We start from the raw sequence: 21,910 nt of genomic DNA on the forward strand, positions 1-21,910 counted from the left end.
AGTCAAATGGGCCCCCAAATACATCGAATCGGGCTTCATCAAGTGGGCCCTAAATACATCAAATCTGCCTCATAAAGTGGGCCCCAAATACATCAAATGGGCCAATTCAAAATCATTCATCCATTGTTAGAAATCATTAAAGGACTAAATATGAATCATATCTAAAGGATCAACTGGACCATACCACAAATGGCAGTGGTGACAATGATTCACACTGTTAAAATTTAGAGGGCCCACCTTAGTGTTTATTTTCCCATCCAGTCTATTCCTAGGGTCACAAAGACCTGGGCAGGGGGAACAAACAAATATCATATTAATTCAAAGCTTCTGTAATCCAAAAATGGGATTTCAATGATAGGCGTTCCACTTCACTGCATTCTGTAGTATGGCCCACATGATATTAGATCTGTTTCATTTTTGTCTTAAGCCTTAAGACGGGTTACCAAATGGGTGGACGTTTTAGATATAACACATGTCTCAGCGGAGCCCACAGAATTTACTGCCATCAATCAAGCAGCTAGGACGGCTTAGATATAATACATACATCATGGTGGGACCGTGCTGCACCCATCACATCACCAAGATGGGCCCCACATCCACACCAAGGTGGGCAGTAGGGATACAACATACTCATCATGGTGGATTCCAGGAGCGCGTCCAATGGATGGACGGCCTGGATATCATACGTGTGGAAGGAGGGGTCCCACCGTCCTTAGGTGTGGACGGTGAGGTAAAACACATACATCGTTGGTGGTTCCCACCAAATGGATGATGGTGGGGGTATACATACATACATCAGTGGGTCCCACGTGGGGCCCACCATAACATTTACCTGCCATCCAAACTGTTCATAAGGTCACACAGACCCTGACGAAGAAGAAAAACAAATTTCAAATTGATTCAAAACTTCCGTGGAACCCAACGGGTTTCAATGGCAGACGTCCAGTCCTCACTGTTTCCGGCGATGTGGGCCACCTGAGTTGTGTATATGGCTGATTTTTTTGGGGTGGCCCGCTGCCCTAAGGGGGCCCACCAAATGCAAGGTGTTGATGTTCTACACACATCACCGTGGGGCCCACGGCTGGGACCCACGGTCCCTAGCCACCGTCGCACGCAGCAGGACGCTGCTGGCGTCCTCTAACAGTCAGCAGCACCTGCTGCTTATTTAAAATTTATTTTTATTTCTTAAAAAGTTTTCCTGTGGTTTTTCACAGGTGGGGCCCGCATTAGAAGAATCCACCCCACCCATTGGATTCTACAGTTCATAACAAATCCATCAAGCTCAATATTGAGCATGTTTCGGTGTATAGAAATATCAGAGCGGATTTCAATGGTAAAGCCACAGTTTCAATGTTATGGCCCACCAAATGATCGGATTAGCTTCATTTTTCGGCTCAACGCCTAAAATGGGCTAAGAAATAGAATGGACGGTGTGGATTTGATTCATACATCAAGATAGGGCCCGTATGGGTGACCCACCTAAAACTTTGAAGCAAGTTGACATTTTTTTTTTTACGTGCAACGTCCAGAGGCTGTTAACATGTCCCACGGTATGTTCACACTTCACAAACTACGTGAATCAAGGTGGGTCCCACATAGACGTGGCCCACTTGATTAAAATCAATCTGATATTTGTGTTTTCCCATTACCCAGAAGGTAGGGCCCACATGGCTTGGACAACCATGAGGTTCATTTGATGGATGGTTGGACATCACATAACTCATTGAGTGGGCCACAAAATAAAGTAAGGAGAGAGAGAGAGAGAGAAAAAGAAGCACCCACCGTTAGATCTTTCCTTCCTTCTTCCGCCAATGCATGCTAGAACCCCAATGGATGGACTTCAACAGTTGAGATGGATCATGGATGGTAGAGATGAGAGTTAGGAAGGTGGGCCACACTAGCTTCTCCTCTTGGAAGCCATGGACGTGGGTTGCTTGGAGAGAGAGATGGAGTTTGAAAAATGAGAGAGAGAGAGAGAGATGAGAGAAAGGGTGTAAGAGAAGTGATGGGAGAGAGGATGGTGAGGTGATGAGAAAGTTGACTTTTGAGATTGCTTTTGTACTTGGGAATGGGGAGAGTAATGGGTTGAGTGATGAGTGTACTTTTGACAAGTGAGGTGATTGAAGTGATGGATTCTCTCGGGATTTGCAACGTGCAGTGTTTTCCTCGAACTGAACCCGGGCCCACATCTTCTGGCCAAGGTATCGCATCAGCGTGCAAGACGGGGCATCGGAATCGCGGCGACGGCGCGGTTACACTGGTACAAGTCTCAAGTCGAGCCAACTCAGATATACGGAATACATCTCAGGGTCGCGCGCAAATGCCGATTACCAATCGCGGGTCGCCGGAATTCGACCGGGATGACCGCGGAAGCCTACGGAACAGTACGGGCTAGGATACGGGTCTTATACATCATGCTTTTTTTTCTTTAATCCATAACATGAGATCCCATAAAGAAGAAAAAATACAGAACACATTACAGAATCAGGAAAAGCTCTCGCCAAACCAACTCCAATCTATCCACATCCTTTTTCGCTAACGAAACAGTCCCCCATTCTCTCTCAAATAATTAATAAACTGATTGATCTCACCATTGGCTTCCCTGGTCACATGCTGGAAAAGGAATGAACACACTTGCCAAAATTTTCGGATATCTGCCTACCATTTTGGTAGTCACCATGGGATCCCACCCCCCATGAATACCCACCTTATTCTGTACACCACCTCATTTGGGGGGCAATTCCCAACCAAGCCGAAAAGCACTTTCCCAAAATCACCAAACCCTACTTAATGATGCAATATTTAGGATTTTGATTGTACCAACCAATTGCAGTCTTCTTTCGCAGTTGTACAGGATATGCCCATGATCTGCTCTGCAATAAAAATTTATTTGCAAGAATCTCTAGCAAAATAATGAGTTAGCTTCAAATTCTAACAACGGAAGGTGACCTACATCCACCTTATCATCCATGATGCCCAAATAGACAGATACACAAATATGGAGGAAGTGAAAACAACTCTGCATTTAAAAAAATGTCTGAAAGATTTGGGCACCCCATCTGATAATTTAATACTCAACGTGATTGCTTGAAGTTTATACAATAATGGAATTGTACAATTGCATCCTGTTAAAGTATATCTAATGAGCATCCATATAGTATCCACTACCAGTACGGAAACCAACACAGTATGGTACCATCTCATTCATGTGACAGACCTGAAAGATCATCTATAGACACCCAAAAGTATCACCAAATGGGAGATTTTTTATTTTTTATTTTTTATTTTTTTTGAAGGATGTCTTTCGAAAACTCTCCTCTATTTAATGGTCCATAAAACTGCTGAAGAAGTGAAGGATCATATCCCTCCCACCATAACCATAAAATAAATCATCGATGACACTTCATACTAAAGGTTTGTAATTTAAAAAAAAAAAAAAAAAAAAAAAACAGAGAGGTTTGTGATGATTTTGAAATCTTTTCTATGAGGTAATCTATTATCTTTGACCACTAGGAGTAGATAATCTGTTTCCTGTCTTGTTGCATTCTATCTCATCGTAAAACAGAAATCTTTGACCACTAAGAGTAGATAACCTGTTTAACCTGTTTCTTGTTTTTGTTTCCATTTCATTCAATCTTACTGTATTACATTCTGTTTTGAAATATTTGAGAAGTGAGAACCCCTTCTTATCCGCACCACACAACATGAAAATACTAAGTTTGGTGTTAGTGTGAATGGACCCTACACTTCAATGGCTAGGATTAGGTGATATCTACGAAACAAAAACATCATGCAGATTGTGAATATCTCACTAGTCCCTTATCTTCCACAACATACAATGATGAAATCTATTGAAATAAAAGATAGGTGGATATAAAATGTGGTACCTCACCAAATGAATTACAAACAGATTTTGGGAGCTAATTTTGTTGGGCTGTTAACACACCAGGAATAGTGAAACAGGGTTCACAAAGTGCTCCAAGCACACATTAAGTGGGAGGGTGCATCCAAACAGGCCCTAAATGATTCAAGATAAAAGAAAGTGGAGTTTCTGAATAACATACAGAAAAACAAAGCAGGATATGTACTTTTTGGGCAACCATTTGATAATCCAATTTATAAACACAATTAAGATTAGGTAGTATATTCATATATACATGCCTCCAGGGGTAGTGTTTGCTTCAAAATGGAAGGAAAACAGTAGTTAGCAGATGGTTTAGTGTGATATAACAAGAAGAGATCTTGGCTCCCAAGCATTGTTCCAGGGCCCAAATGAAATTGGGTAGGAACATCCTCCCTTGATTTGCACCAGGGCCCACATGAGTTTCAAAACAACGTAATTTTTAGCCTGACCCTTCATCCAGGCTAGGTGAACTGTCTGGATGGCCTGGATTGCATATACACTTAGGTGCGCCCATAGTCAAATCGGCGGTAGTTATCCACTCTCGAATAAATATTTACAATAAGGTAAAATATATAAATTTACAATAAATATCCTCTCAGGAATTTCATCAAACACCCCACGTGCACAAGCAATCTCTTTGTATTTCACATAGAAATTCAACAGCCTGGTCTGCACAAACGGGCTTAAGTCAAGCCCATGGAGATTTAAAAAGAACCTAAGCAAAAAATATATATAGTAGCACATCCAAATCCACTGATTTGAAAAGAACCTTCAATAAAAACACTCAGAAATCCCAAGCAAGAAACAAAGTCATCAAAAAATAAACAAAATCCATGTTAGATTTCCCAAATTAGAACGAAATCATCTCCTCAAATCATTGCAAACAGAGATCAAAGAAATTAGGGCCGGAAAAGATAGAATAATCAAAGAGAAAACAAAAATAACCTTTCTAGATCTACTACAGAGATAGAGATAGAGAGAGAGAGAGATGCTTCAATTCTCAGTGTCGACGCCACACCATATCCAACATCCAATGCCGCGCACGCAGGGTTTTTTGTTTTGAATTTATATAGATCTTTGTGTCAGCTATGCTATGTTGTCTTATAGTGAGGGAGAAAGATCGAGGGGGAGGAAGATCTGGAGTGAGGGAGCGAGAGAGAGAGAGAGAGAGAGAGAGAGAGAGAGAGAGAGAGAGAGGGATAGAGATTGAGAGGGAGGGAGTGAGGGAGCAGAAGAGAGAATGGGGGGAGAGAGAGAGAGAGAGAGAGAGAGAGAGAGAGAGGGATTAGGGCTGCCTTCATTTTTATTATTTTATTTTATTTTTTTATTATTTTTTGTTCTTGTACGGTTCGAAATCGTTAAGCCGTTCCAGAACCAAAATAATATTTTGTTCCAGAACTGATATTTTGGTGTAGTGCGTATCTACCTCCAACCAGTGTTCCAACTGTATCATTGACCTATATTCAAGGCAACCGGTAAGTACCATTAAACTGAGTTGCAGGGGTACCACTAACACATGAAACATTAAAAGTTACTTGTGAAATTGATACATGGATATGGCAAATACTAGCACAGGACATTTATTTGGCACATAACTTAATGTAAGATCCCAGGCAAGGCTCAAGCCAGGATTCATCAAGAACAAACTTACAAGTTTGGTAGAGAATGAGATGAACAAGAGATTGGTAAACTTCAACGCTGCAGGTTCATTATCTTTATCCTTAATATTCTAGTAGACTAACATATTAGTGGATTTGTTTAGAAAGAAGGTACTTAAAAAGGAAAGAAATTCAATGCTATGTGCCACTTCTTTGGCTATTAGGCCTGGGGTTCTTTACCGTCAAAGTTTGACTGTGACTATGCCTATGTATGTTCTAAACAATAGCAGCCTCCTTTCCTTTCCCAGTTATGTTGATGATCTGCATGTGCATGATTAAGAATCAAATTTGTGCAGGTTCTTGGGTACATTTGCTATCACATTCTAGCTGCCGGTTTGAATGGATACATGGCAACTGAGACCAACCTGAAAAATCCTATGAACAAGTGGCGATGTGGTGCTGCTCCAATTACAGTACGTTCTTTATTCTATTTAATTAGATCAAAATGCTCGTTAGTTCTAATTTCTTCAAGGAAATGTCAGAGATTGTTTCCTGCATAAATTTTTTTAAAAAAATGGAGAAATTGGAAGTTTCATATGAAAATGAAATCCACTTACCTTTTACCTGAACAGGAAAAAAGGAAACAGAACCAAAATCACTATCTGTTTGAAGATATTGTCCAGCATATTACAATACACATCCAACTCCAGTGGAAGTAAGAAACAGAACCAAAATCGAGTGTCAGCTACCATTCAAAACAGGGCATCACCAAGTTTTAGGAAGTCAAAATCTATGTTGAGATTCATCTATCCTATCAAGGAACAAAGAAATAGATATTTTTGTTATTTTTGTTGAACTAACACTCCGGAATAAAACCTTTTGTCTACATTTACATCCGAGGATGACAAAATGTTCTCACACCTTATTTGTGATGAAGATTAATTTAGTTTGAACTGAATAACCATCCAGACCCTTAAACAGACAAAATATCAAGTCCTATGAAAAGGAAACAGGTAATAGTAATACCCATTTTGTTGTGTAATAGATTTTAGAACACGCCTACATGCAGGTTTTGATGCGGACAAAATCATCCATATGCAAGGATGGTTCATGAGGAACCTGAAGTTTAAGAAAAGCATTATTAATGACAAAACAAAGAAAAACATCTAGCACAGTAAAACATTGTTGGGGCGAGGAAACGTGCTCTTTTATAATCATTTAGAAAAATAATAAGTGCATATATATATATATAATACACACACCAGTTGTAAACTTGATATATTTAAACATTGGGAATCAGATTTGAGTCTGAAATCCTTCATGTATCAAATCCAGGAGTTGTTAAGTTGGCATGGTGTAATTTGACTATGATCACCCAAGACAATAATCAGGCCAATCTGGTCATCCGGTGGGACACAAGTGTAAATCGAATCAGAAAGTGGCAACTCTTATTTAAATCATGAGCTGTTTTCATATAGGGTGTTCGCCTGATGAGCAACAGACCTGATTTGCGTGCCAGTGATCTTCATGATGGAGCATACATAACATAAAGCATGGATTGAATGTCCTACACACATCCGGTCAGTAGCCTGAAAAGGTACAGTTAACTCAAAATACAAACATCCATCAACATTCAACAGGCGAAACTTGCCATAAATGGGTGATTAGAGCAGTCCAATCTCTGTGCAGATAAGTAACATAAGAGCACATGGCAGGCATCAAGGACCTGCGCCGAAACGAATGCAAAAGACAAGAGTTACGTCTTTCAACAAACAGAGTTATTTTCAAAGTGAGCATACTTAAATGAGAGAAACCGAAATTAGATAATTAGCTACGAATGTTGTTTTACAATATGGAATTTTTACATAGAGAAATCTAGGATCCATAAATGCATCAAGATCCTGAATTGTTAACAGTACAATCTAGGATCCAGGTCATCTACATAGACCGTAGATTATGGGAACTCTAGAAATCAGGGGAATAACAGTTAAGGAACCCAAAAGAAAAATCTCTACTCTTGAAGTTCTCCCCTAAATTTTCTAAAGTTAATAGGTAGCAATGGAATGAAATTAATTACATGAATTTTCTATCAGAATCATACTTACATATTTTCAGTAAGAGGAGGCTTGATAGCTGGAGACTCAATGTTCCGTTGATCCCTAGCCCATCAATCTTACCACAAGAAGAGATCATGGCCTTAGACTAATGCAATTGGGTTATTTCCTAAGCACATCCAAACATCAGACTAATGCAATTGGGTTATTTCCTACACACATCTAAATGTCAGACTAACGCAATTGGATTATTTCCTAAGAACATCCAAACATCAGACTAACTGGCACAGAGAAAACAACTAGTTACGAATCGAGCAAAGGTAGCAGCAAATCATTTCACAGGATGAAAATGTTATTGATTATAATTGCCAAATGATCTTTTCTACAAATATTTTATATCAAAGGGAAAGGGTTCACATACCAATATGAGAATCCTTGACACAAGTTAGAATATCAAGATTTGGTGCTTGAGGATGGCATCTTAGGGTTCACATACCAATATGAGAATCCTTGACACAAGTTAGAATATCAAGATTTGGTGCTTGAGGATGGCACCAAGATGCCATACTGTGGCAAGCAAGCTTATGAACAGGTTTAATACGCCTCAATTCCTGGAGAAGAAAAACATAGAACTATCACAACAATCCCCCCAGAGAAAGCAACCATTTTTCACATCAAAATCAAATAGGTATATATGGAAAATAAGTGTGCAACCTTAAATGAGATGGTGTCCCAGATGGCTAGCATCTTATCCACTCCAATTGTAATCAACTGTGGAGCACCTCCCAGTACCCTAGAAAGTTTGACAGCCACAACCCCGCCATCATGCACCTAGAAAATGCACCAAAAGGTTAACATGAGGTTTTAAAAGTGATTGCATTTCACGAGTCTGAACCTGTAATGAAGTGAAATGTTGTCACCTATGCCTGCCTAAGGACAAGCATGAAACAGGACATCAAGTTCAACTCTTTCCAGTTTACTGTGATAAGAACTCTCTCTCTCTCTCTCTCTCTCTCTCTCTCTCTCTCTCTCTCTCTCACACACACACACACACACACACACATAATCAGAATAAGATCTTACAGCAGGCAACAAAATGCCAACCAACCCATCACACAAACTGAGGAAGAAGATGACAGCTCTCAAAAGGAAAATTAGCAGTCAATTGATCTAATATTTATATTTAAAAAAAAAAAAACTGAACAGAACAAGAAAGCACTACCTTCAAACTCAGCTTGGGAACAAGTTCACGCGACTCTTGAGCATGGTCAGCACTCCAGACTACAAGTGAGCCATCACAAGCACCAGAAACTAAAAGCGCCTGAAGGAACAAATAAACCGAAAGAATACAACATTGACTGTCAGTACTCTTCCATGTACATGTTGAAATCTGTGCAATGGGTGTTGAGGATCTCTGATCAGTGAGATTCTTACCACGCAGCCCATCTGCAGGTAGATTTTCAAGATTAAAGACCCGATCACCACATGATGGAGCGGAGATGGCAAGCCTCCTCAGTCTTTCTATCTGACAATGCATTCTCAACTCAGCCACTATGAGAAGACAATACCCACAAACAACAGATACATCTTGATCTATATAGCACTAACAGTTTATGAGCATAGCACAATCATTCTTTCTGGGTAGAAAGATTGTCCTGTCAACAGGAGCAACTGGGTTTGTTTTGGTCATTTTCCTATAAATAAGCATATGGGCCTATCTTTACCTTTACCATAGTCACCAGATGTTAACAGCCAAGATGTAAATGCAGGCCAGGGACCAACCAGACAAAACCTGGAAAGCAGAGGATGACAACATAAGAGAGAATAAAACCTCGACATGCCTTGTTAAGTATTACAACTTCTAGGTCACTGGCAGATGAGGAGATGTTTGAACACAGTAGCAGTGCTAAGCTCATGCATGGCCACACATGGTAACCATGTGAGGGACATCTCAGCCACGCAAGAGGGTTCTACCCTTCAGATGATCTGGTCTGAAAATCAGGCAGGCCACACATGCTGGAACAAAATGGATGGTATAGTGAAAATTGCCAGAGACCCACATTGAATCCACACATGGCTCACCAGATGACTGGACTAGCCTGATTTATGAGCCCGTTCAGCTGCATGGTGAAGCTCACCTGATCAACAGCCCATATATCCCACAAGCCAGGTGGCACGTATGGCCACATACAGAGGCACATGCAACCTTAGCAAAAACAAACACAGAATTAGTAAAGCATGAAAGAAACAGACTAGTTGGACAATCATGACTTTAGTTTAGAATAAAGCAGAAAATGAAATAGAAAGGAATCGACTGTTGCAAGACCAGGAAAGTATCACAAGCGAACAGCAGATGCTCTAAAATACATGTTTGTCCAACAGCTTTTGTTGAATTGTTAATGCTGCATTTGGATATTCAACTGAATTGAGTTACAATAATTCAATTCAATACTATAGATGTCAATACCAGGCGAATGCAATTCCAGCTTACCTGAAGTTATAGAATTTCTTAAGAACTGATTTAAACCAATTTTACTATAAGTGAAAATCCATGACGATTTCTAAAGCAACAAAATGAATCGCTCTCACTAAAGCTAAAAGTTATATGTGCCCATCCAATCCAGTGGTGAATACTGAAACTCGCTAAAAGAGATACAGTAATGCATTGTTAATAGTTTGACTGCATTCAAGACATAGGTCCATGCATTGTTAACAACACAACTGCATAATTTTTAACTTTAACAACACAACTGGTTAACTTCTTCTTCTTCTTCTTCTTCTTCTTCTTCTTCTTCTTTTTGAAACTCTTCTAACTGATAATTCTTTTGAAGAAGAAAAGAGAAACAAAATATCATCATCATCTTCATAACCTTGTACCAACTATTTGAGGTCAAATTTATGAATCTTATTTATGACAAAATTATACATCGGATCAATTTTTTTATTTGTGCTGTCACATTTATCTATTCCATTTCCTTCAAGGGGTTACAAGTCCCAAATCAAAGATACAGTTTGTGATCAGGTTAACTTCTAAATGTTGTACAGTTTTTCCATCACCTAGCTTTATGACAGAGAAGTGAGAACTCTATCCTCTGCTGTTTTTCAAAGCAATGAAAGAAGAATCCCCATCTTTAATTAGAACAACATCACCTTCTTTTAAATTGTCATTCACTCCTTCCTCCATTGATATTTCATGATTTCCATTGGGCTTGAAAATCTCAGACATCACTAATAGAAAGAAGAATAACAAAAAATAAAATTAAAATTAAAATTAAAAAAACAGAACAAAAGAACGGATTTGAACTGTGATTCCAAAGCAAGGAGAAACACAGAGAAAAGATATTGGACATGAATCTGTTGGAAAAAAAACACAAGTTAAGAAATATTTGTTGGGAAAAACACAAGATAAAAAGGATCACATATATAATCAGATCATCTTTTGTAAGTTGTAACACTTCATATTCATTACTGGCCATTTAACCAACGTGAATGTTGAACTGAAATAGGCCTCCTATTACAAGTTTACCTTGACAGGACAATGGCAGAGAGGAGGAACGTCACTTCTATAGTGATAATGTGGCCCAGCCCAAGAATCAGGTTGATCCACTGCTCAGATGGGCGATGGTTAACAAAAAATAAAATAAAATAATGCACGGCTCTGAAAAAGTGGTGCATGTAATAGTTGGCAGGGGTGTGTGTATGTAATAGTTGGCAGAGGTTGAACACTGGGTGGAACCTTGCTGACATGTGAGTGGTGTCACTGTGAGCCTCTACCATGGTGAGTTCCAATAGCCCATGTAAAAGAGAAAGATGACAACAACGATGATCTGGGTCGACCCTATGACCCAAATCCTACTTATTTACATCATTACTAGTGGGTGGAATTGCTAGTGGCATTCCATTAAGAACATGAATAGAAGTATCGAAATCATGTGGTAAACATCAAGTAAACAGATAGCATTGAAGATATGGTATCCTGGCAATTAAGACCAAGGCGTATATAAACATCAAGCCCCAGAATACTAAGAATAATATGCTAATAAGAAGCACCACACTGACTCTCAAATCAAAAGGCAAAGTCATGTTAAATTATGTTTGCATTCCAAATAGATTTTGAGATTGAAGGCTGCAAAATTGCCTACTGATTTGAAAAAAAGAAAAAATAAATAAAATAAATGGAGTTTGGAAGGTCAAAAAAGAAAAGACATACATTTCAAGCAACACTTTAGGTTTAATAAATCTAATCTAAGGTTTGGAGTTTCTATTGCATGATGTTTTTAAAAGCATGAACATGCTTAGCTTCCTAATATACATGGGAGGCTCCCTGGAACATAAATATCAATCCAAGTCAAGACGCTCAATTAAAAAGAAATAGATTGGTGAACTACAATACCTACTAAAAGCATGGAGTAAATGTTGGTGCATGATAACTTGCTAAATGCTAAAAGCTAAAAGAAAATTGCAAATATCGCTTCCAACCTGAGAAGTTTTTAACTACTTTTTTGTGCTATGTAAATTAATTTTTTTTTTGGATAAAAGCTTGACATTCAGGCAAGTTGAAGTCACCACTAATTGATCTTACCAGCATTTTTATATTAAAAAATAAAAATAAAATGAAGCTCCATAACAAAGGATCATGAAAGAACATGGAGAATATGAGCCAACAAGAGATATAAACCCCAAGTAGAGACTTGTAATAAGAAAGCATATGCAGTTCATGTAACACAGTCCAGTATTAAAGTAATTACCTGAAATATCTTAAAATGCTTGACAGCTCTAAGTACTGTCAACGAAGTTGCTGAATTATCCAGTTCAAGCCGTCAAACAAACATAATATACATTTAAGCCATCAAACAGATGTTACGTTTAAGCCATCAAACATATGTTAAATGCATTAACCATGGTCTATTACTGCAAAGTCATCCAGAAATCACACCTCTGGAAGATTGGTCTGATCCTTTGGATGGAAAACTAGAAGATCATAGCCAGAAATCAAAACAAATCAAATCAAAATCCTTGGTACCTTTGAAATACTTAGGTCGAGATATGCAGAAACCGGTACAGAAAGATGGCTCTTTGATGGAATCTTCATAAGAAGTGACTCATGCAATATTTAGTTCAGAAATTAGTGTTAGTTATCATTTATTGCTAATTGATTTTAAAAAACAAATCCAGAATGTACAAGCAATACAACTTCCAACTCATGTAAGGCCAAGATTTACTTGGGGCTGAAACATAGCTTGTGAGATGCTCTGGAATTCAGAATTTGCATTCTATAAGGCATAAGGTGGACCTTATGATTTTTAGTAAATTAGAATTCTTAGAACATAGAATGAAATTGACTTGCTTAGATGTTGCTTAGTACTTACAGACACAGTAACAGTTGGAAAACCAAGGCATTGTCTTGAGAAGATATGATCTTTAGTAAATTAGGATTTAATGACTTCCACCATCCATGGTTGGTCCTAATCCAATAGACTGGATCCAATAATCCACCCGGCCCAATGGCCCAAACACCCATCTACTTAACTGCTCTCTTCATTGATTACTACCAAAAAATTCACAAGGATTAACATATAGTCAGTAATTTAACATATTTAATCTGTAACCTCTTCAAACATAGATAATATTAACTTAATAATAGGGGATATGTCATAGCCAATGATATAAAAATATTAACTTAGAATTCTTAGAACATAGAATGAAATTGACTTTCTTAGATGTTGCTTATATACCCCCATGATCTTGTATATCTTCAATTAAGTGACTCAAATCCTAAATTTGGTGCATCAGAACAGAATTTTGGTCACCTCTCAGTGGAAAAAAAAAAAAAAACAGAACAGAACTTTCAGCAGCGGACTTATACATGGAATTCCTTAAAAAATATGAATGGATCTGTTTTCTTTTGAGGTTTTCTCTTTCTTTCACCGATGGAAGTCTCACATATAGCTTCTTTCTTCGATATTTGCGTAATATGAATGGATCTGTTTCTATTTCATCAGAGTTGTATTTTCCGGATGATCGATCAAGTACAACTGGCTGCAGGATAACTTAACCTTCAACCCATTTAAAAACCATTTTCCCCTTGAAAAATTGAAGAGGAATTCTCACCTTTAACTGGTTGTAGGTTAGCGTAACACACTAACTGTAAAATGTGCCAACCTAGCACATGTTTGTGAGATCTCTACCTTGCATAAGGTGGGCCCTCCCAGGAAGATCACCATGCATGCAAATTAGGTAGGTCTACTCATCAGGCAGCCCTCATGTGTTTGTTAAATCAAATAGCTGGCATGTTCGGTTTAATAAACAATCCATTCATATCATACAGGGAGGCCTGCCTGATGAGTTGACTGGCTTGATTTTTTGGCCAGGTGTCTTCATGGTGGGGCCTGCCTAATGAGTTGACTGGCTTGATTTTTTGGCCAGGTAACTTCGTGGTGGGGCCTGCCTTGTGCAAAGCTCACATAATATACACATGCGACATGTTGGCATGTGTGATGGCTTTATGTTTAGCCAAGAAGAAACAATCCATGAACAGATTCCTTTTGATACCACAACAATGTCTGTCTTTATGGCTGCAACACAAAAGTAACAGTGAAAGCACAATCCCAAAAGGCATTCCCAACATTGACAAAAAAAAAAAAAAAACAAATTCCCAAAACCCCATTCCCCTCTTTTTACATGCTTTTTATCGATAACATGCAACACAAGTGCATCAAAACAACATAACTTTGAAACATTCAAAGTGAGAGCAATGGTAACATACTGACTGAGGGTAGCAAGCATCCACTATAGCATATTAGTTCTCCTACCATTTTAAATGCATTCAAATTTTCATTAATGGAAATGGAAAAAAATAAAAATAAAAATGGACTAGAGTCAATTGCATTCACATCATACTATATTTAGTTGCATTTAGGGTGCATTGTTGACGCAGGACAATTAACCAGTTGCTCTAAAAGCTCAAACTGTTAGAGTATGGCGAATTAATCCCTTTATCTCATAACCCAAGCCCCACATCTCATGGGTTAGGACCTCGGCCGAACCCCCCTCATGGGCTCATGGGCTCCAAATCACATGGGCCACCCACCTCGAGTGTGTCCCCACATCTCACAGGCTATCCTGCTCGAGCCCGGTGTGAAATGCCCCTGCATTAATCACCTCTATTGAGGAGTCTCGAACACGAGACCTCCCCCTCGGGCCCCAAATCACATGGGTCACCCACACCGAGTGTGTCCCCGCATCCTACGGGCTACCCCACTCGAGCCCGGTGTGAAAATGCCCGTACATTAATTGTTATACACTCATGTGCAGAACATAAACAATCCCAGTGCAAAACCAAAAGGCAGAATGCAAGAAAAATGAAGGGATAGAAGCATTTGAAATAAGGAGAACACACATGGTAAATGAATGTTGGTGAAAAGCAGGGTATTGTAAACTATGAGATAAACATATGAAACTGAAAGCAACACATTTATGTCTGCAATTCAGTTAAACAGATGCTTTTAAGACTCCAAACACAGTTTTTCAGTATTCCAAAACCCGAAGTCCACAAGCTTCTAATAGCAGCCAACAAACAATAAAATATGAATCCTAACAGATGAGATCTAATATAAGCTAAATATGGAGCCTAGAGCAAGAAGATATAGACAACACCTCCAAGTAAATGCAGTTCTAATAAAAGTATATTTGCTGCCAAGCATAGAGGTGGGCTGCCATTGTGACGCATTCTCATTTTTCTTGCTCTCAGATGCACTCTCACTGGACATTCATTGTTCCTCTTGAAAATTCCAACATTCATTGCTAATTGTTTTGACTGAACTTTAAGTTAACCATCCATTCCCAACCTGTGAAAGGATAGCTGCCATATTCATTTCTGATTGCTTTCTTGTTTTTTTGGGCAATGCCCCAATCACATGATGCCCAACAAAGAAAAGAATAGCTCAGTTTGAAGGGAATCTCATCAATGGAAACTACACAAGTTACTGTTGATGGAGGAAGAATATCCCAAAGTGTCAGTGGATGAGCTAAATCCAGCTGCAACCAGATAGTAATCATCATTTCAAGAAAACTATCTTTATCTAGGGAAGCAAAGGCATGAAAAGTTATAAACAGCTAGAACTGAGCTGAAATCCATTGCCCATGCCACAAAGAACTGTTTGCCAACGTGCTAACTGTTATAAAAGAATTCAAAGAACAAAGTACAACTGTGAAAATCGTAAAAATTAAAAAATTTAAAATTTTAAAAAATAAAAAATAAAAAATAGGGGAACAGAAAAATGACAAAAACTCCTAACAATGACTATAACGTGTCAAGGTAACTCCAGAAATTCAAAAAAAATCAGCTCCTTCAAGGCAATGGGAGGTTGTAGAGTATGTTCAATAGTTTGGACAGATATCTATGAATATATAGACTCAACTTTAAAGTGATAATGGCAAGAAAACAACCACATTCATGATAGAGCAGCGAAGTTACGTAGCAATACAATGTACTCAAGAAATGCAAGAGGACTGATAATTTTGCAGAAAAGATACAGGGATGTAAAACTTCAGAAATTAGCAGTTGAGAAGCTTGTTTTTGTTCTTGTAAATATCTATTCATCTGTAAATCTTTAAAGACTCTATCTTCAACTAGCATCATAGGTAAATTTACAATACTGACATAATAAACATTGCAAAATATCAATCCAAAATTTCCACTATTAAAGTTTTTGGACCCATCAATGCATTTACGCATGTGTAAGCAAAATGAACTTTTGATCTACATGTAAGTCACTGCCAATGGTGGAATGATGTGAAGCAGAAACATTTTCAATAGGCTAAAATAGAATGCCACCAACCATCGAAGGAATTTTATAGGTATCCAATAAAGTGGATATAAGTGACATGTATTGCATCTTATTTAAAAGTATTATTCAGAATATGTCATAAGCCATTGGATACCGCAGTCCAAAACAAAGATGCTACCAAAGAAAGCAACACTCATCCTTGAGTCGCATTTAGTCAACCAAGTCAGTGAGTTAGCTCAACAAGTGCTGCTGAGTCTCTGCCAAGTCAGTCTTACAAGCACGAAATCTTGTCAAGTTGACTCAGTCAAGTTTTGAGTTGAATCATGGGGTTTATAGCATTTTGTAAAGAAGACACCATTCCAATTGAACACTCGCCATTAAAACATAATCTATTTGAGGACTTCTGTCCAATCCATCAACTGCTATTTCCTGTCAAAATTAACTGTAGCTTTTAATCATTGCCAATAGAAACTAACTTTCTAACCACCTCTAGAATAAAAGGCAGCAAACAGTAGACCACATTCATGTATGCATCCAAATCAAAGTCAGCAACTATTCTGGCCTCTTTCTTTACTTTCTCTCCTTTCTTTAGGAGCTCTTCCATCACATGACATGAAAAAAAATAATAAAAAAATTCAGTCTTGGATATGTGCAAGTCATGTTTGCTAATGTTTGCTGATGTTTTCTGAGGGATAAATTCATCTAACCTAAACCCATTATAGGAGACCTCACATTCCACCTATTGAAGAACAAAACAGAAATGCAGAACTGAGCTTAAATATTTGACCACCAAGGAAAGTAAGCAAAAGACAAACAAAATGGAGAACACTTGTCCAAAAGAATAGCTAGAGAGAATCTAAAACTATAAATCCCAAAATCTAATTGAGGAAATGATACAAAACCCATAGAGAAAAAGGAAAATAAATGTAATAAGCATGGGGGGAAGAAAAATAATATCGGACTCCAAGTCCCGAAAGTTAAGGCCGTGTTTGGATGCTAACCCAAAATTGAATTGCAATAGTTCAATTCAATGAGTAAGTAACTCTAGTGAGGCAAGGCACTGAAATTACAATTATTGTCATTCCAAGTCCAACTGGCCAACTTAAAAGCCCATGGAACTGCAATGAATTAAAATGGTGCTAGTCATAATTTGGCCATAATATTCTCCTAATGAATTTGAATAATTGCAATACGGTTCAAGAAAGCATCCAAAGAGATCCTAAAAGAAGCAAAACTAACAAATGAAAAGGATAGTAGATGATCAGAGTCTTCATACACAAATGTGGATGGCAACTTTTAGACAAAAAATCACTACAGTTATGCAAAAGAATAAAAACTGATGAATAACAAGACATCCATTTTCAAATAGATATCTCAATGACAATATATATGAAGAGAGGCCATGTAGCAAAATGAGAATAATAAAAGAAAAGGTGGGGACAAATTGCCTAAATTCAAACTAGAAATTTCAACTAGTAAGTAAATGAAGTAGTTCAAAAATCAGTAACCCAATAAAGAAAGGATATAGACCTTGAGAGAGTGATCTACCCTCCCTGCAAGTAAACACAAGTGTAGTTTTCTCACAGGGCCCAGCGAAAGAGTCATCCTTCAAGCCAATTCGCATCTGCATGAGTAAAGCAATGATCTAAAAAACCCCTATCCAAACCTCATCACCATCCCCTATCCAATTCTCAATTCCCATCCCCAATCTGCAAACCCCTTTCTGGCAAACCCTACAATAGCCTCGATAACCCAAATTGCAACAGCTTCCCGCTCCATCTCCGACCCGCCACCACAAACCCAACTAACCCTAGCCCAGAAAAACCCCCAACCACCAGACATAGATCCAATCACGCACCAACAGTCCCATTGCCGCCACCCCAAACTCCAGCAAAGCGCTGATCACACACCACTAGTCCCGATCGTGCACCACCGGACGTGACCCTGTCCGAAACCCATCATCTTCCCTAGCTGCACTCATAATCACCCTCACTCTCTTGAATGAAAGTCGAGAGAGAGAGAGAGAGAGAGAGAGAGAGAGAGAGAGAGAGAGAGAGATTAGTCGGGGGTGGGGAGGGCTTATGATAGGGGTAGGGCTTCATGGGGTAGGTTATGTTTATAGGGCTCCTTTGCTAGCGCTCGGTTTAGTTAGTGCTGGCAAAGGTTAACCCCAAAGTGCCAGATATGCTCGGTTTTGTTCCAGTGGTTTGACATTTTGGAGCTCATCCACCAACATGTGTTTTCTTTGGATGTGGCCCTATAAGTACAACAATCTTGGATGTTACAGCCCTGACACAACTTCTTCCATTCGACAAAGCAGTCTTCTTGGGTTTCTCTAAGAAGGAACCCAAACGGTTCATGAATAAAGTTGGCAAGGCTTATTCTCACTTCATGCAAACGTAACGTAAACATAGAGGATTGGTTGATTATGAAGAATATACAGCCTTCTTAATACTTTGGATATGCCATCGTTTACTTTGAGTAAATGCTCTATAGGTTATGAACGAGTATGTTCACCTGGCCGAGGTGCTTACTTAAGGTTGAAAACTTGCTTTGGCACCTTTTGTACTCGCCCACCTATATAAAGGTATCTACGAAATTACCACCAAAGGTATATATATCTTGGAGGAGGACCAATGTGTCTTCTTCAGATATGGATCTATGAATACTTCTGTCCTACTCCTTCCCTTGTACATCATTCCCTCCATTTCGATGTTGTTTATTCTTCTTATGGCGAACGCATCATCAATTCTTCCTAGTAGATTCAATCATTTTCTGTATATATCGACACTTTATTATTTTCTTTTGAGAGAGGCAAATGAGGTCGATCATTTATTCCCTTTCATGATGGAGAATATGGCCATGCTTTGTTTACTAGCCAATACGAGAACAGGAACGATTAGGAGGTATCTCAAATGTATCTTGCCCGGAAGAGTTACCTCATTTGCAGGGATCTTCCTTATGGCAACATGATTAACACTGGCAAGAATGCTAAGGCCAGGATCGAGCCGTGCTATCCGAACCTACCGGCTTGTCAATTCGGTATAGTTTAGTGCACTCCCTGTCTATTCACTCAGATGACCTACAATCAACCTCCTTTCATTCGGCCGATAGCCAATCGAATCGATCTCTATCATTATCTCAACTCTACTTTCTGATCGGTCAATCTAACTCTCGATCCCCCTACTATTCAAATCAGCCCCAAGTAATGGATACTTTCACTGCTTGGTGGGATGACCATTATAAAAAGCTAATTATAAATAAATCTCCTCAAGCTATCATAGCTCAGCTCTCTTCTTCCATAGAGCTTCAAGGAAAGAAAAGGGCAGCACCATAATCGGCTACGACTCCCACTCGAAAGACAAAGAAGCCAAAGACCAAATCGTCCTCCATCTCCTCTCCACAAGTTTCACCGATCAAGACAATTCCTCAACCAAAGTGCCCAAAAGCTACAGTGAAGGTTCCTGTCGCTTCCACATCCCTACCATCTCGACTACCTCCATCAACTCTGAAGAGAATCCTTGACTTAAGAGCTCCTCTTGGTCCACCTCTTCAGCCTCTTACTCGAGATTTCAAATGCTCTGACCCACCTTATCAGATGAATATAGCAAGTTGATCGCTGTCTATCGATCTCATCTAAAGGACGAAGGCAAATAGGTACTTCATCGACTGATGTTGTGTCTTCATTTGAAAAATACTTCAAAATCAAATATTAGCCAGGGCTCTCCATTGAAGACCATTCTAAAAAAAATCAATAAAGGTCTAAAATATCACCAGGAAGCTCATTATAATAAATACAAAAATAAATGGTGGTAGGATAGGGAAAGATTAAATAATCATAATCTCTCATTCGTTGAAAAATATCTTACTCCTTATCATCACAGTCCGCGACCATTCCCTACTTTTACACGAGTGATGACAATAATTATAAAAAATCATCAGACTGTCGACAGACAATTCGTCACCTACGCCATTCGTTTCGATTTAGGTGGAAGTTATTTCACTCATATAACTACTCTGTATATCCTCATATATTGGCTAACTATCTTTCTTTTGTAGTTACTTAAGAGTTATCGGCCATAGAAACGCAAGTCATTATGGGATAACCACTATAACAACACCAGCTAACGACCAATGCTCCTGATGTCCCTAATGTGTAGGTTGTTAACTCTGAGGACACGATCAACACTGAGGCTCTTCCTTCTCATACTTCTCCTGAGGCCACGACTCTTGTTACTGGGTCTGAATACATGGTCGACCTTGCCAGATGCCACTAACCATTGTCGACCGAGAAGAAAAAGAAGAAGAACATCCCTTAAGTGCTACTCCTCAAGGTTTTAATAGAGGATCATCTCCTTGATTCATTCATTCATCTATTTAACAACTTCCTTTAACCGTTGAAGAACCTCCTCAACTAGATGCAGTACATGAGGTTTATCCACGATCAAGCAGTAGAGGATACTCCCACGACTGATGTCTCTCTACCTATCTCGGCCCCGATTATTGCATTAACACCAATGATCGTGGATGATGCCTCAACGTTCACACCCCAAGTGCAGGGTTGTGATGTAGTAATAAACTCGGTAAGACCGAGGTTGAATCCACAGGGACTGATACTTGTACGTTATCTGAAACCGAGTAGATCTAGAACTAGACTAAGATGCGATCTAACCAAATAGAATTTTAAAGAATAATTGTGAAATAATTATCTAAAACTTTAAGAAATTCAGAGGAAGGAAACTAGGGATTCAGAGGATCCACTTGTAGCGATCAGGGAGATCTTATACCTGCTTCAAAAAAATCATGGACTTAAAACTGAATTTACTTGATCTGGTTTTCAAGAGATGGAAGGTATATGAATTAGAATGGATTCCATCACCAAGCCATGCCCAGGAGACAAAGTAAACAACAGAATTAAACTAATTACCAACCAACCAACAATGTATGAGGTTCAAGAAGGGTACTGTCATCCTACCATGCCCATGGGACAATGATGAACAACAGGGCTTCCTAACTTCATAAACATAAAAAAGGAAAAGAAATATTCAAAGCCATTGCAAACCCATTGTAATTTCAGTCACAACAGACCATTAAAGACTAAGAAAAATATTCCTTGAATAATCAAACCATAAATCAAGTTTAATTCACAATTAAGTAATAAAGTCTCCCATCTCAATACAAGCTTCACCTCTTAGCCCTAGCTAAGAGGTTTAGCCGACCATGATTAGGCTAAAATTCTTAGGATTCATAAGTAAAGAAAGGAATGACAGCCCAGAGAAAATAAGAGAAAAATAAGGCAGCCAACCTCCACACGATCTCCTCTTTCAACAAAGCCAAAACCGCAACCCTGCTCCCGTACTCTCTCTCTCCAGCCGTGGATAGCAGAAAGCCAAAGCTCCCTGTCTTCTTCTTTCTTCCCCACGTCCCTGCCCCAGTTTTCTTCAGCCTCCACGTTCCCTACCTGTGTGGACCAGCAGCTCTCTCTCAAAACCTTTCCAGTAGCAGAAAAACTCCCACGGCCTCTGCTCCCTGGCGCTCCCCATTTCTCTTTTTCTTCCGTTTCCC

The 21,910-nt window shown here is 38.9% G+C and overlaps 1 long non-coding RNA gene across 2 annotated transcripts; it reads right to left on the reverse strand.

Moving 5' to 3' along the window:
• Window positions 1-6,450: 6,450 nt before the first annotated feature.
• Window positions 6,451-10,308, reverse strand: LOC131221392 (uncharacterized). Of its 2 annotated transcripts, none has more exons than XR_009159235.1 (3): window positions 8,991-10,308; window positions 8,779-8,877; window positions 6,451-7,228 (listed from the first exon to the last, which is right to left on the reverse strand). It is a non-coding gene; the product is annotated as an uncharacterized LOC131221392 (long non-coding RNA). The 2 variants fall into 2 exon arrangements; XR_009159234.1 differs by lacking the exon at window positions 6,451-7,228 and adding an exon at window positions 8,276-8,387.
• Window positions 10,309-21,910: the final 11,602 nt, after the last annotated feature.

This window comes from Magnolia sinica, chromosome 12 (genome assembly GCF_029962835.1).
Source record: "Magnolia sinica isolate HGM2019 chromosome 12, MsV1, whole genome shotgun sequence".
In the NCBI taxonomy this organism is placed as follows: Eukaryota; Viridiplantae; Streptophyta; class Magnoliopsida; order Magnoliales; family Magnoliaceae; genus Magnolia; species Magnolia sinica.